Here is a 16483-nt window from a genome sequence, read left to right as displayed (position 1 = left end):
AAGTTGTATATTTTTTATTAAATTTGTGTTTTATAGGTATGTTTGGGGTTAATCTCTTATTTGTTCCGTAACCGAAATACAAACCACGCTATTTACAAAGGGTTTACTTTTAGCGCAGCTGAAATGACGAGCCAATAGTTTTAACGAGGGTTAATTACCCCCGCGCTAGTTAGCGGGGGGTGGGGAAGGGTAGCTTGCTACCCCTCCCCCCTCCACACACCGGTGACTTGCTTCTCTTCACTTTTGGCTCGGCGGTGATCAGACGTGTCTGCTCATCGCCTTCGTGACGGCCTTTAATTTTCTGCTTTTTCTTTTCAGCGTGTGTGTTGGTTGGAAGTTGACCTTCAGTTTTTCTTTACAATGCGTACATGCCCTGGAGTTGCTGGCCGTCCTTGTGGGACTTTCATGTCGGACGTTAATATGGATCCACACACCCACTGCCCTCAATGTCGGGGCCGACGGTGTGACCAGGAGAACATGTGCCGTGAGTGCAGGGAGTGGTCGGCCTCCCAGTGGGAGAGGTTTGGCCGTCGGCGTAAGAAGAAGTCCAAGAAAGACCGTTCTCCTCCGGGGTTAGCCTTGAAGGAGGAAGGTTCTTGGGAGTCTTCTTCCGCCGCCCAAACCTCCTCCGAAGCTCCCCCTCGTCCGCCTCCTAAGGAGAGTCGGCCGAGTGGGAGCGCAGGCCCTTGTTCTGTTTCCCGACCTTCGGTGGGGGGAGAGGGCGTCGCCTCCCATAGCGAGGCGGTTCCCCCTCCTCCTCCGGGGGAGGTTATTGATAATGCCTTATCCAGTGATGATCTTTTACAGATTTGGTCGTCCCTGGGGCTTAAGGGCTTGCCCTCCAGGGTCGCTCTTATTGACCTTGTCTCGTTGGGGGCCGCTGTTAAGCAGTCGCCGGTGGTAGCAGAGGTAGACCCTCTGTCTATTGTCGACGTCGTGGTGACAGAGGCCTCCGACGTGGCTGGGCCTTCCGCCGCAGGTGCTGTTGCGGGTGATGGTTCTAAAGGCTCTCCTCCTCCTTCCGTACATCCTTCGAAGGGGGAAGTGAGTCCTTCGGTCTCGACTGCTGCTCAGCTTCCTTCTGAGGGAAGTGCTTTAACGGAGACTCCCCTTTCGGAGGACCGATGGTCCCGACGATCTCCCCCGAGGCCGCCTCCGCCGTAAGGCTCACCGTCCTCTACGCCACAAGGGCCTCCCTTCCCCTTACAGGGGGACTAAGAGGCGCCTTTTTGGGTCTTCATCCTCCGGGGGGGACTCTCCTCGTCAGCCTCAACCTACAGCTCCGCCCTCCTTGAACCTCTCTGCAGACCACTCACCATCTCCTGCCAGATCTTCGCCTTCTGGAGAACTCGTCACCTGACGGGCAACGGTCTCTTCGGGGCTAAGGGATCCTTCCCTTACGCAAGCAGTGCTAGCGCACAAGCGCTCTCCTGCTCGTCAACGATCTCCTGCTCGCCGACGCTCACCTGCTCGTCGGCTCTCTCCTGATGTTCGCCCCCCTCGCCAGCGCTCTCCTACTCGTCAGCTCTCTTCCGAGCGTCAGCGCTCATTTGAGGACCTTCGCCCTGCGGTCTCTGACCACCCTTTAGTTCCTGCTGAACTCACTGCTCACCATCTGCCTGGTCCTGTGGCTACGCAACATCATGCTGCGCGTGTGTCAGAAACACATGTTCGCCAACGCGCCAGCGATCTCCCAGTTCCTGCTCGTGAACGCGCCGCGCCACCTGTCCTTTCACATGACACGCGTCGACCTTCTGCTCGCCAGCGATCTCCAGCTCGCCAGCGATCACCTACGCGCCAGCGATTACCTCCTCGCCAGCGTTCACCTGCTTGCCAGCGCGCACAGGCGATCTTAGTATCGCCTATTCAACAGCGACAGCTAGCGCGCCGACGTTCTCCAACGCTCCTGAAGGAACATGGTTCGCCAGCTTCTAGCTCGCCATCGCGCGATCGCCCGCCTGCGCATGCTGCTCGCCATCGCTCGCCATTGCACGATCGCCCTCTTGCGCATGCTGCATGCCATCGCCCGACCCTGCACGGTCGCCCTCCTGCGGATGCTGATCACCATCGCACCCCATCACGCGATCGGCCACCTGCGCATGCTGCTCGCCATCGCTCGCCCCTGCACGATCGCCCTCCTGCGCATGCTGCTCCTCATCGCTCGCCCCTGAACGATCGCCCTCCTGCGGATGCTGATCACCATCGCACCCCATCACGCGATCATTCACCTGCGCATGCTGCTCGCCATCGCTTACCATTACGCGGTCATTCACCTGCGCATGCTGCTCACCATTGCACACCAGTGCGTCGACATACCACATCGCGCCATCGCCAACTTGAGCGACTGTACTCACCAGCTCGTCATCGACCGCCTGTGGATCTACATCGCCAGCGATCTCCCTCACCTACGCGGCAGCGCGTTCCCTCGCCGTCGCGCCAACGCTTGCGTTCGTCGCCTCGGACACGCGTTAATTTACCTGCCCACCCTCGCGCCCACTCGCCCGCGATCGCTCGCCTGCGCGCCCGCGCGATCACTCGCCTGCTCGCCCGCGCGATCGCTCGCCTGCACGCCCGCGCAACCGCTCGCCTGCGCGCCCGCGTGATCATCCACCTGCGCGCCCGCGCGATCATTCGCCTTCGCGCGACCATTCGCCTTCACGCGACCATTCGCCTTCGCGCGACCATTCGCCCTCGCGCGACCATCGTTCGCGGCGAATTCCACAGCTGGTGGTAGCAGCAGGAACGCGTGCTCCTAGACGGCACTCGGGATCACCTCCATCCAAGCACAGGTTGGTAGTGCAGGACGAAGAGAGGTTAGTTCAGCATTCTTCCCCACCTTCTTTTCAGGCAGGTACCGTCGTGTCTACTCCGAAGGATCGCCTGATCCCTTTCCCTTTAGCGAGGATTTCGGACTCTGTGTCCTTGGAGCAGCAGACTTGGTTTGGTCCGCTGGCACGGGCGTTAGTGAGGGTTATGAAACCAGCATTCGCCGGCCAGGGTAACAAACCATCGGCTGTCTCTCCTACGCTGAAGAGAAAGAGAGGAGTGGACTTCGTGGTGACTTCCCCCAGGGCAAAGTTGGTTCCCAAGAGGTCGGTCGCGAAGCTCCCTTCTCCTGCACGAGTACTCTCTCCTTCTCCTGTGGACGAGGCATTTCCGTTCTCAGGTGAGTCCAGTGGGGCGGTAGTCTTTCCCTCGGCACCAGGGGGGGAGACTTCGCTTCAGGCAGGAGAATCGTCTCGTGAGGAAGGGGCCCCTCGAACCTCGTTGTTGGGATCCTGTATCCCTCCCAGGAGGGAATCCAAGGATTCCAAGACCGTCCCTAAATCCTCTGCAAGAATTCGTCAGGAACCCATGACTACCCAGGGGAATGTCCACGTATCACCCCAGGAAGAGATTCCTGGGGCAGGAGACTTAGCTGCCAGCCCGCAGGGAGGAGAACAGCAAGAGTCCGAACATGCCTTCTGGCAGGTCCTAAGCCTGATAAGGCAACTTAACAGACTTACGGATCCAGTCATCGCCCCCCGTGAAGGCAAAGACACGATTCTGGATGAAGTGTTTGACGTTCGGAAGGCCCCTAAGACCAGTGCAGCTCTGCCCTGGTCTCGGGGGCTGAAGAGTGCCAGGGCTAGGGCCAACGCTCAGCTTGCACTTCTTGCCTCCTCCAGTCGTTCCACTGCCGGGAACAAGCTCATCCCTCCTCCTCGCCTTCAGCAGAGGAGGTATTTCGAGATCCTGGGTGAGCACAACCTCGCTCTTCCTCTCCATCACTCTGTGGAGGAGCTGGCGAAGGGAGTTCCCCTTGAGAAACTCTCTGCCCGGCAGGTGTCATTCTCGGCGGCAGAGATCCTTAACCACGAGAAGGTCGCTAAGTGTGCCATGCAGGCCACTTCGTGGCTGGACTTCTGGCTAGGATCTCTGGGCATCCTATTGCGAACGGAGGACTTGTCCAAGGAGACCAATAGGAAGGCCCTCTTCTTGCTCTCGGGCACCCGCTCCATCGAGTTTTTGGCGCACCAGGTTACCACCCTGTGGGCCAACTCGGTGTTGAAGCGTCGCGATGCTGTGTCCGAGAGATTCCATCCGAAGGTCCCCGCTGTAGATGTGTGTAGGCTCCGACATGCTTCCCTTCTGGGGGAGAGCCTGTTTGAGCCTCAAGACATGGAGCGAACGGCTGAGAGGTGGACGAAATCCCGCACGGACTCCCTCCTCCACAGGGCCCTTACAACTCGGCCCTATAAGCCACCAGCCCCGCCACAACAGCAGCAACAGCCTCGTAAGGTTCCCAAACAGGCACCGGCAGCTAAGAGAGTGGTGTCTAAGCCCCAGCCCTTTCCAGCCAAGGTCAAGAGGGGCGGTAAGTCCTCCAGGGGAGGCAAGACTCCTAGAGGTGGCGGCCGCGGCCGCAAGCCCTAGGGGTGGCAGTCCCCCTGCATGTCCACCTGTGAGGGGATGCCTTCAGCGTTGCGTCCGCAGGTAGCAGCAACACGGGGCCAATGCTTGGACGGTCTCAGTGATCGGCCAAGGTTATCGTGTCCCGTTCACGACATCTCAACCTCCCCTGACAGCGAATCCAGTGTCGTTGAGCTCCTATGCCACGGGATTGGCAAAGGGGCTGGCCCTTCAGGCCGAAGTCGAGACCATGCTCGAGAAGGGTGCTCTCCAGGAGGTCGTGGACGGCTCCCCAGGCTTCTTCAGTCGACTCTTTCTTGTAAAGAAGGCTACTGGAGGCTGGAGACCCATCATCGATCTCTCAGCTCTGAACAGGTTTGTCAAACAAACCCGGTTTAGCATGGAGACAGCAGACACGGTCAGACTTGCGGTGAGACCACAAGACTTCATGTGTACACTGGATCTAAAGGACGCGTACTTCCAGATCCCAATCCATCCGTCTTCTAGGAAGTACCTGAGATTCTGCCTAGACAACAAGATCTACCAGTTCAAGGTGCTGTGTTTCGGTCTCTCCACAGCTCCTCAGGTGTTCACCAGAGTGTTCACCCTGATTTCATCTTGGGCTCACAGGAACGGCATTCGTCTCCTTCGTTACCTGGACGATTGGCTGATCCTAGCAGACTCGGAGTCGACCCTTCTTCGGCACCGAGACAGGCTTCTGGATCTTTGCCAGGATCTGGGGATCGTGGTAAACCTCGAGAAGTCCTCTCTGCAGCCGTCCCAACGACTGGTTTATCTAGGCATGCTAATAGACACCAATCTCCACAAAGCCTTTCCATCAGACGACCGGATAGCAAGGCTGAGGAGGGTGGCGGAACCTTTCCTCAGGCGAAAAGAACTCCCCGCCCAATCGTGGTTGCGTCTCTTAGGCCACCTATCCTCCCTGGCCCGTCTGGTTCCAAACAGCCGCCTCAGGATGAGATCCCTTCAATGGCGGCTCAAGTCCCGGTGGAATCAAGGATCCGATTCCCCGGACATTCTGATCCCAATGGGGTCTCTGGAACAGACGGACTTGCGGTGGTGACTGGCCGACGAGAACCTGCGGAAGGGAGTGAGTCTTCTCGTCCTCCCCCCGGAATTGACTCTGTTTTCGGACGCGTCAAAAGAAGGGTGGGGGGCGCACGTTCTGAACCAGAGGGCCTCAGGCCTTTGGTCAGAATCAGAAAAGTGCCTACACATCAACCTGCTAGAATTGAAGGCCGTCTTTCTGGCTCTTCAGCAGTTCCAACGGTCCCTGGCGGGTCACTCCGTGGTGGTGATGAGCGACAACACCACGATAGTGGCTTATATCAACAAGCAGGGAGGCACTTTTTCGCAACAGCTATCCCATCTTGCAGTAGAGACTCTGAGGTGGACCGAAACCCACTCGATAACACTATCAGCTCGCTTCATTCCTGGCAAGAGGAATGTGCTCGCCGACAGTCTGAGCAGTGCTTCGCAGATAGTGAGTACCGAGTGGTCTTTGGATCCTCAGATAGCCAACAAAGTCCTGACTTTGTGGGGTTCCCCGACTGTGGACTTGTTCGCGACAGCCTTGAACTTCAAGCTGCCCCTGTACTGCTCACCAGTCCCGGACCCCAAGGCACTCTGGCAAGATGCTTTCCAGCAACGGTGGGACAACATCGTGTACGCCTTCCCACCATTCTGTCTGATGAGAAGGGTGCTCAACAGGACCAGACTATTGGTCAACTGTTCCATGACTCTAGTAGCTCCGCTATGGCATCACGCGGAATGGTTTCCAGACCTTCTGCAACTCCTGACGGAACTCCCAAGGGAGCTTCCTCCATGACACGAGCTTCTCAGACAACCCCACTCCGGCGTCCCTCACAGGGCCGTGGCCTCGCTTCGGCTTCACGCCTGGAGGCTATCCAGCGTCTCCTCGCGGAGAGAGGCTTTTCGCAACAGGTTGCGGAGAGAATGTCCCGGCACCTGCGAAGGTCCTCTGAGGGAGTCTACCAAGCAAAGTGGAGAGTCTTTTGTGGTTGGTGTCGTGGAAGGGGTATCTCTCCACTCGATGCCACTATTCCAGCAATAGCGGACTTCCTCGTGTATCTGCGAGAAGAAATGCGCCTTTCTGTCTCGGCAGTGAAAGGCTATCGCTCAGCCTTAAGCTTGGCCTTCAGATTGAAGGGCGTGGATATTTCTTCGTCGCTAGAACTCTTTACTCATACGTAGCTATGAGCTTACCTGCCCCCAGTCGAAAGTGAGACCCCCTCCTTGGAACGTGGTTCAAGTCCTCAGGTCTCTTAAGAGACCTCCCTTCGAGCCATTACGCCAGGCCTCCGATCGCCACCTGTCTTGGAAGACGGCTTTCCTACTCGCCTTGGCCTCGGCCAAGCAAGTTAGTGAACTTCATGGTCTCTCGTACGACATCGCCCATTCAAGGGGATGGGGGGAGGTAACGTTCAGGTTCGTCCCTGAGTTTGTGGCCAAGACTCAGAATCCTGGAGTGCCGGATCCTCGGTTCGACTCTTTCGGGATCGCGAGTCTCCGTTCTGTAACAAACGACCCAGACCAGCTGCTACTATGTCCAGTGAGGTGTCTGAGGCACTACTTGAAGAGAACGGCTGCAGTCCGTCCTCATGTGCGAGCTTTGTTTGTGAGCACAGGCAGGACAAAGAGGAGGGTCACCAGGAACACCATCTCAGCTTGGATTCGAAGGGTTATCTACCATACCCTGAATCCTGACCCTCCTCCGTCACGTCGCCCTCGGGCCCATGATGTCAGGGGTATTGCTACATCCCTGGCCTTCAAAAGAAACTTCTCTGTGACGCAGGTACTTCAAGCTGGGGTCTGGAAGCGTCAAACGACCTTCACAGCCCACTACCTGCAAGACGTGACCCACAGGAGCCTCGATACGTTTTCTATCGGCCCTGTGGTGGCTGCACAACAGCTGGTCTAACCTCAGGCTCCTTTTTGGACAAGTAGCAGTAGGTTGAGGGCATTGTTACCCGGTCTTAGTCTGCGTGAATGAAAGAGTATGTCTGACCCTTACTTCTTTCTTCATTCTCCCCTCTCTTGGGGAAGCAGCATCTTGGTCCTCGCATAGCTGACCTCGACCTCTGCAGGTAACCCATGCTTCTTTGTGCTCCTAGCATTAAGCTTAATACTGTTGCGTCTCCCATACCCTGACGAGGTGGTATGGGGAACGTCCTATCCTAGAATTCCTATCTGAAGGTCTCAAGGTCAACTTCATAGGACGAGTCACACTCTCCTCCTCACACTGCTTATGTAGGCCACTCGTTCCTAGCGATGCTAGGAACTTGTGAGGTACAGGGGCTCCGTCTCTCTAGTGCTGCTCACTGAGGGATCGAGCCCCCGGGCAAGCCGAAGTCAGTAAGGCTGGGGACTTTCCACCCTTCCTAAGGGGTAAGTCACCCTTTGTAAATAGCGTGGTTTGTATTTCGGTTACGGAACAAATGACAAATTCAAAGATAATTTGTATTTTTCCTAACCATACAAACCTTAGCTATTTACACATATGTGCCCGCCATCCCTGACCCCCAAGTCAAGTCCTACCTCGAAGTGAAGCAAGTCACCGGTGTGTGGAGGGGGGAGGGGTAGCAAGCTAACCTTCCCCACCCCCTGCTAACTAGCGCGGGGGTAATTAACCCTCGTTAAAACTATTGGCTCGTCATTTCAGCTGCGCTAAAAGTAAACCCTTTGTAAATAGCTAAGGTTTGTATGGTTAGGAAAAATACAAATTATCTTCGAATTTGTCATATTATGGGCATGTTATATTATAGAGCCTCTGTTAGATTTTGCCAGTCGTCTCTGTTTTGAGCTTTTAATTCAATATTTCTCCATTCATCATCTCCTACTTCGTGCCTTATAGTCCTAAGCCATGTAGGCCTGGGTCTTTCAATTCTTCTAGTGCCTTGTGGAGCCCAGTTAAACGTTTGGTGAACTAATCTCTCTTGGGGAGTGTGAAGATCATGCCCAAACCATCTCCATCTACCCCTCATCATGATCTCATCCACATATGGTACTCAAATAATCTCTTATAGTTTCATTTCTAATCCTGTCCTGCCATTTAACTCCCAATATCCTTCTGATGGCTTTATTCTCAAATCTGCTAAATTTATTGGAGATTGTTTCATTGTCATACTATGACTCGAGTCCATAGAGTAACACCGATTTCACTAAACTGATATATAGTCTGATTTTCATATAAAATTTTAGGCGATTTGATTTCCAAATTTTACTTAACCTAGCCATTTTCTGATTTGCTTTTTTCAATCTTTCACTAAACTTTAATTCTAAAGACCCTGTATTGGAGATCATTGTTCCTAAATACTTAAATGATTCTACCTCATTAATACTTTCTCCTTCCAATGATATTTCATCTTCCATTGCAATTTTAATTGCATAGGGGATATACTAATTGATATATATAAATAAAATCATTCCATATTGAGAAATCATGAGTTTTTTAATATTATAAATGTTACTCCTGCTTCAATTACTTGAAACATTTCTTATAATTTCTAGACATTTTTTTTTTTTGCATACCAAGTAATACCTTAATTTGCATTTAGTAAAACTAGCTTCAATCTAAAAGTGCTATTTTTCAGCAAAGTCAAGAATCAAATTTGTTTATATAAAATTAAATTATTTAATTGGATGACATGATAAAACATTTTTATAAACTGAATCTAATGAATGCAAGTGTGCTTGTTTTTATTCATTTTCTTGAAAGAACAGCTATGAAAAATAGATTTTTTGCTACAATCTCATCAAATAGCAGATTTGTATTATGTTTTATTTTTATTATATGTTCTTGTTTGTCCTAAATTATGTGAGCGGTTATTGATGACATATTTTTCTTTCAGGATAAAGTAAATCAGTAGCTTGAGATTATCAAATGACTGATGGTAGATACGATGGTGATGTCTCTTAATCACAAGAAAACATCTGTTCCACTGCACAAGTGGAATATAGGATCTGTGACTTCAAAAAAGGAAAAGAAACTACACACCGTCTTTTTAAGTTTAGGGAGAATTAATCAGCTTCAAAATCTATGTGCAGATCTATTTACATTGAGGCTCTTAATTACTTTGATGTTACCTATAATATAAGTAGTCTGTTAAAGTTAGCTGTTGGAATTCAATTCCAAAACTTTTTTTTTTTTAGAATTTCTAAAATCCATTGTTATCTGTAACGTTTAGTTTTCTTTTTATATTACAGCATACTGATCAAGTCTTAACTATAGCAAATGTTACTGTCAGTGTTTCATTGGAAATATTTTACAAAAAACTAGGCATAAAATTAAGTTCTACTTGAAATATCACTGAATCTTTTGCTATTTTATGTCATACTAAACTTACTAGAAGCCTCAATATTAAATATTACTCTCACTAATGCATTGTCCTCAATTGGAAATTTTAATTGTAATGTTTTGTTCACATTTATACAAGGCATAAGAATGTTGGAAATGCCTTGTTTTATCAGAACTATAGGTTATATAATTTTCAGTCGTGTGCCACTTGATTCTAATTTCCTTTGACCACAATGCTTGTATGTTTGCCATTCTTCTAAGCCCATGTGAGATAACATTTTTATGCTACCTGAATTTGTACTTCCGGATAATTAATAGCTGTTATTTGTAAAGAGCATTTGAAGGGACACAAACACAAACAATACTCTTATAAATTAGTAAATATAATCACCAAAACTTTTGTTACCAATATTAAATTACTAGTTTATTCATAAACAAGCATTGTGGTATACAATTATATGTTATAATGTATGTTTTGAAAACATTATGTTACCAAAAGTCAGAACAATTGATCTTAACTTTACTCAATATATTCTTGTGATCAAAAGTTAAACTGATGACCAGTTCATCAATCAGGTCAGATGATACTGGGTGGTGATCTATTTCATGACTAATGCTGATTGATTGGAAAGCTACTCAACAATTCTGGGTTTTTTACTGTCTCTTTGCTCTTGTTTTTGTAAGGTTTTGTTTTTATCCTTACTTTCCATTAAGCCTTCCCATTCTGTAAATATTTGTTGGTTGTGTAATTATAACGCATCATATGCACCTCGATGACATAAAGCCTACGTCGATTGTTATGCTTTTTCAGAGTTCTCTTCTTAGATGCTGCATTTCTGTGAATTAACTACGCTTCAGCAGCAGTAATTTAGTTCCTCTTTGGGTGTTCTGTTTGATGTGAAGTCTGCTTTTGGTGTTGAATAATCTGGAAAATTGCACATGATATCATTATTTGGTTAGATCACAATTCATACCACATGTTAATTGACTGGTTGGAACGTATAATGGTAAACTTTGCTAAACTATCAAGCAACTGGTTATGTGTGAAGGTTCTGTCCGGAAAGTTATTCTCTCAGAGGATATAAAGTCTGATACTTTAACAAAAGTTTTCTGTAGACCTTTCATGGATCTTGCTGAAGGCTGACATTTTATCATTGGTTAATTATTGATGGTTTGATGAGTTGGAATTGCTAGCATTTTTAATTATTTAAGGCTGTCTAGGTTGGAAATTTATTCCTAATCAAGTCCTGACGCATGATAATTATAACTTTCTTAAAAAAAAATTTTTCTCTTTCCATGATAGTTTATTGCATAAGTTTATAGGGAATATATTTCTCATTCGGAGATGGTATGATGATTTCATTGCTTAGTTTCCTTTAGGTTTCTGTTTTTTCTGGTGGGTTTATATTTGTCTCCTCTTTAATGAATAGTTAAAACTTTTGGTCTAATGGTTACAAGGAGAAATTATTGAAATGTAATTTCGATTTGAAATATTTAGAGATATCTGGAGAATTAAATAGTTTCATAAAATCAATATCAACCAATAACTAGTTCTTAAAAATGGTAATAATTTTTTGTTGGTTTCCTGGAATATATACCCTAAGGCTCCAGTATATCTATTCTTTCCTTCTGTGGATGTTTTATCAGTTGTAAAAAACTTTCTAGAAAAATTTGTAAATGGTTATGATCTGCCCATATCAGTTCAAAATATTTTCCTTCATACTTAGGTTTTCAAGGTTTTAAAAGGCTTTTCTAAGTTTCAGGACTGTGCCTGACTTGAGAAAATTATTAGGCCACTCTTTCTGATGGTTTTGAAAGGCCTCTTGTGTTTCAAGATTTTTAAAAAATTTTCTTGACTTGTTTTTTGTTAGTGGTTAATAAGGACTGGTTTAAGGAATCTCGTTGGAGTTGATTTCGATATCCTGTTTGTCTGTTCTTAGGTCTGCTGAGTTACATTGGGCCATCCTTGCTTCTTTTGAGCATTTCTTGTTAACAGATATTTTCAGATACTTCTGTTATAAAAATATATTTTTGGGTCCCTTTTGGGGTATAAAGGGCTTTCTTTATTATTCAGGCTTTTGTGGTGCAGTTTGTGTTTAAAAACGTCTTGCAAAGTTCCTTTTGTTTTATGAATTTTCTCTGGATGAAGATTGGTTATTGGGTAAAGCCTCAATTTGTCAAGTTTTTGTGATTTTACTCTTTAGTTCAGATTTGCTTAAAATGTCTTTCGTAGTACTCCTTAGTTTTCAATATTAAACTTACCCGATAATCATGTAGCTGTCAACTCCGTTGCCCGACAGAATTCTATGGAGGGATACGCCAGCTATCACAATACTAGAAGGGGGTGTACTTACCAGCGCCACCTGTGGCCAGGTACTCAATCATTTGTTGTTGACACCTCCTCAATTATTCCTCTGTCGTGCTTCCGGCTAGACGTTCTGGGATACGCTCATGGTCTTCGAGTTTATTCATGGATATTTGGTGAAGTATTCTCTTAGATTAACGGCTGTCGCATACTGGAATCCTTTTTATATTAGCTAGTTAGCTTTTATATAAACTCTGATTAACGGTTAATGAATTTTTGCTTGTTTTTGGATCACCCTTTGACTTACTCTTTGAAACAAGATGTCTGACGTTTCGCAAGCTCCCTCCCATAGACGATGTAGGTCTTGCAATAGGCGTATTCCGAAGGTCTCGGTAGATCCTCACACCGCTTGTTCTGACTGTAGGGACAGGCCCTGTCTATTAGAAAATCGGTGTGAGGAGTGCGCCGGACTTTCGGAATTGGATTTTGTACGTCTTTTAAAATATTCATCCAAGTTAGAGAGAACTAGAGCTAGGAGAAGTTCTTCTCACTCTTCTATGTTTTCCTCACCTCATGATCCCCTACCTTTTCCTACCCCTGTAGTGGCTACCCCCGAACCTACTGTGTGCCCTCCGCCTGATATGTCAACTGTTTTGCGTGCTATTCAGGCTTTAGGAGATAAAGTAGAATCAGTGGTAAGTGACCATAAGTCTCTGATGGCCGAGGTTAAAGAACTGAAGGTCAAGAGTGCAGTGGGTGGAAATAGTGCCAGTGCTGTGACGAGTGCTAGTGTCTGTGCAGTGCCAAGTGCTAGTGGTGCCAGTGTGGTGCGTGAGGATTTTTCTGTGCGAGCCAGTCGTCCTCCCAGTCCGGGACCTCTTGCAAGCTCCCATGCCCAGGGGAGAAGCAATGTCGAAGGGCTTAAGGGTTCGACAGGCCTTGTTAGGCGCACAGAATTATCCTCGGTGGTTGCGGGCGTGTCTTCCTTAGACCGTCACTCCCACCTGCAGACGATTGAGCCCGTCTTCTCGTCCGCTGATCTTCATGCAGGGAAGAAACGTTGGTCTCAGGTCTCGAGACCGCTTAAACGTAGAGTTCAGTCAGCGAGTGCTCAGCCAGGTTGCAGTCATTGGCTCAGCTCCGACTCGCCTCTGTCATCGGTCGACTGTACTCCGCCCAAGAGGAGTAAGGTTCTGCCTATACAGACCCCGACTGTGACTTTACCTCAGTCTGTTATCGTTTCTGCCGACCCCAAGTGGACCCTGCTTCAGTCCATGCAAGTTCAGCTTTCGGACTTGATGCGTGAGTGTCGGGCTGAGAGTGTTGCACCTCCTGCACTCCCTCCACCTGTTCTCGCTGCACCTGTGCTCGCCCAGCCTGCACCTGCTCCGCCTGTGCTCGCCCAGCCTGCACCTGCTCCGCCTGGTCGCAGCACCATCTGCCAGGCGTACGATGTTGAACCACTTTCGGAGTTTGCTGTTCACAGTGTTGTTCAGCCTCAGCCTTCTTTAAGGCAACCCTTGCTTTGGGATCAGGAGAGTTACACTCTTCCTCCTCCTCCCCTTGCTGCTCCACCAGTGGTGCAACTCTCGGTTGGGGTACAACAACCTCTCCCCTCCGTGAGTCTGTCTGCTCAACCAGCGCTGCACCGAGTTCAACCCTCATCTAGGCAAGCTCATCTACACCATGCACTTGCGCCTCAGGAGCCTCAGCTTGCTAGAACTTTACCTTGTTCTGCGCAGCCTCAACCTTCTCATGCTCCACTCATCTCTCAGGAACACCTCCGTCCTCCGCTCAGCTGGTGCAACCCTTGGGTGCAACTCTTGATAGGAGTCAACCTCCTTCACCCTTGCACCTGCCTTCTGCTCCGACTGTTGTTCAGCCTATGCAGTCTGAACCTCAGGTTTTCCCTCAAGTTGAGGAAACCTCTGTTGTTGTTCCTACCCGTTCTGACTCTGCGGTTCAGCATTCTGGTCCTTTTGCTTCGCTACCTTCTGCTGATGAAGTGTCGGATGATGAGGAGGCACATCTTGATCCCTCATCAGACGTGGAGGAGTCTAAGCTTTCTCCATTGTCTGTTGATTTTAGAAAGGTCTTGGCTCTACTCAGGGAGCTTTACCCTGACCACTTCGTCTCTGCTGTTCCCCGCTCTCCTCCATCTGAGTTTTCGCTAGGCGTGCAGCAAGCTAAGTCGAGCTATACTAAGCTTGTCCTAGCTAGATCCTCCAAGAGGGCCTTAAGGACCTTAGGGGAGTGGCTTCAGTCTAAACAACACCTGGGCAAGACTTCCTTCATGTTCCCTCCAACGAAGCTCGCATCTAAAGGTTGCGTTTGGTATGCCACAGGGGAAGCACCAGGCTTGGGAGTTCCTGCCTCTGCCCAGGCTGACTTCTCAAGTCTGGTGGACTCGCCTAGGAGGACTGCGATGAGACGCTCGAAGGTTTGTTGGACCTTCTCAGACCTGGATCATCTTCTGAAAGGGTTGTTCAGAGCTTTCGAAATGTTCAACTTTCTCGACTGGTGCCTGGGAGCCCTCAGCAAGAAAACATCTGCGGACAAAGACTCTGCCATGTTAATTATGTCCTGCATGGATAAGGCTATCAGGGATGGATCGGGTGAGCTAGCGTCGTTATTTGTATCAGGGGTGTTGAAGAAAAGGGAACAACTGTGTACCTTCCTCTCAGCCAGCATTACACCGTGCCAGCGGTCACAGCTCCTTTTTGCTCCACTCTCAAAGTTCCTCTTTCCCGAGGAGCTAGTTAAGGACTTGTCGGCTGCCCTGATACAGAAGGACACGCACGATCTTGTAGCCTCATCGGCTCGTAAGTCTAAGGTTACCACCTCTGTCCCCAAGACTTATCGCTCTCCAGTGGCTGATACCCCGGCCACTAGGTTCATACCGCCCTTTCGTGGTAGAGCCCCCAGCCGAGGAAGCTCCCGTCCAGACTCTCACAGGGGCAAGTCTAAGAAAGGACCCAGGACATCTAAGGGAAAGCACTGACTCTCAGATTCTCCAGACAACAGTAGGAGCCAGGCTCAAGATCTTCTGGCAAGCCTGGGAGAAGAGAGGTGCAGACGCACAGTCTGTCAGTTGGCTGAGGTACGGTTACAGGATTCCATTCTGCCTCAAACCGCCTCTGACCACATCGCCCATCAACCTCTCTCCCAACTACAAAGAAGAGGACAAGAGGCTAGCATTGCAACAGGAGGTGTCACTACTTGTGCAGAAGAAGGCAGTGGTTATAGTCCGGGACTATCAATCCCCGGGCTTCTACAACCGTCTCTTTCTTGTGGCCAAAAAGACAGGAGGTTGGAGACCGGTGCTGGACGTCAGCTCTCTCAACGAGTATGTCACCAAGCAGACGTTCACAATGGAGACGACCAAGTCGGTCTTAGCAGCGGTCAGACAGGAGGACTGGATGGTCTCGTTGGACTTGAAAGATGCATACTTTCACGTTCCCATTCATCCAGACTCCCAACCTTTCCTGAGATTCGTTTTCGGAAAGGTTGTCTATCAGTTCCAAGCCCTGTGTTTTGGCCTAAGCACAGCTCCTATGGTCTTTACTCATCTGATGAGGAATGTAGCGAAATTCCTGCACTTATCGAACATCAGAGCCTCCCTCTACCTAGACGACTGGCTGTTGAGAGCCTCCACGAGTCGTCGTTGTCTGGAGAACCTCTCTTGGACTTTAGATCTAATCAGAGACCTAGGTCTATTAGTCAATATAGAGAAATCTCAACTCATTCCCTCCCAATCCATTGTGTACCTGGGAATGGAGATTCAGAGTCGGGATTTTCGGGCTTTTCCATCGGCCCCCAGGATAAACCAAGCCCTACAGTGCATCATGAGCATGCTGAAGAGGAGCAATTGCTCAGTGAGACAGTGGATGAGTCTCACAGGGACCCTCTCATCTCTGGCCCTGTTTGTCGAGCTAGGGAGACTCCACCTCCGCCCTCTTCAATTCCATCTTGCAGCTCATTGGGACAAGGGCTCGACTCTAGAAGCAGTCTCTATCCCTATCAACCAAGAGATGAAGACCACTCTCCGGTGGTGGAAGCACAATCTTCTTCTCAAAGAGGGTCTATCATTGGCCATCCAGACCCCCCATCTTCATCTCTTCTCGGATGCATCGGACTCGGGCTGGGGTGCGACCTTGGACGGAAGGGAATGCTCAGGAGTATGGAACAAGGAACAAGGATTACTCCACATCAACTGCAAGGAACTGTTAGCAGTCCATCTTGCCCTGTTGAACTTCAAGTCCCTCCTGCTAGGCAAAGTGGTGGAGGTGAATTCAGACAACACCACAGCCTTGGCTTACATCTCCAAGCAAGGAGGGACCCATTCGAGGAGCCTTTACGAGATCGCAAGGGACCTCCTCATTTGGTCAAGAGGTCTAAACCTCACACTGGTCACGAGGTTCATCCAGGGCGATATGAATGTTTCAGCG

At 49.3% G+C, this 16483-nt stretch overlaps 2 long non-coding RNA genes across 2 annotated transcripts in view; one reads left to right on the top strand and one right to left on the bottom strand.

Moving 5' to 3' along the window:
• Window positions 1–11459, top strand: part of LOC137638253 (uncharacterized) — a 43635-nt gene extending 32176 nt beyond the window's left edge. The window contains exon 3 of the long non-coding RNA XR_011043960.1: window positions 9285–11459. This is a non-coding gene — a long non-coding RNA (uncharacterized lncRNA). The remainder of the gene's footprint in view (window positions 1–9284) is intronic.
• LOC137638257 (uncharacterized) overlaps window positions 1–16483 on the bottom strand; it is a 346783-nt gene that overhangs the window by 68583 nt on the left and 261717 nt on the right. The gene's annotated exons all lie outside the window — the stretch shown is intronic.

Source organism: Palaemon carinicauda, chromosome 3 (assembly GCF_036898095.1).
Source record: "Palaemon carinicauda isolate YSFRI2023 chromosome 3, ASM3689809v2, whole genome shotgun sequence".
NCBI lineage: Eukaryota > Metazoa > Arthropoda > Malacostraca > Decapoda > Palaemonidae > Palaemon > Palaemon carinicauda.
The sequence above is the reverse complement of the archived record's forward strand: the minus strand, read 5'-3'. Positions and strand labels throughout refer to the sequence as shown.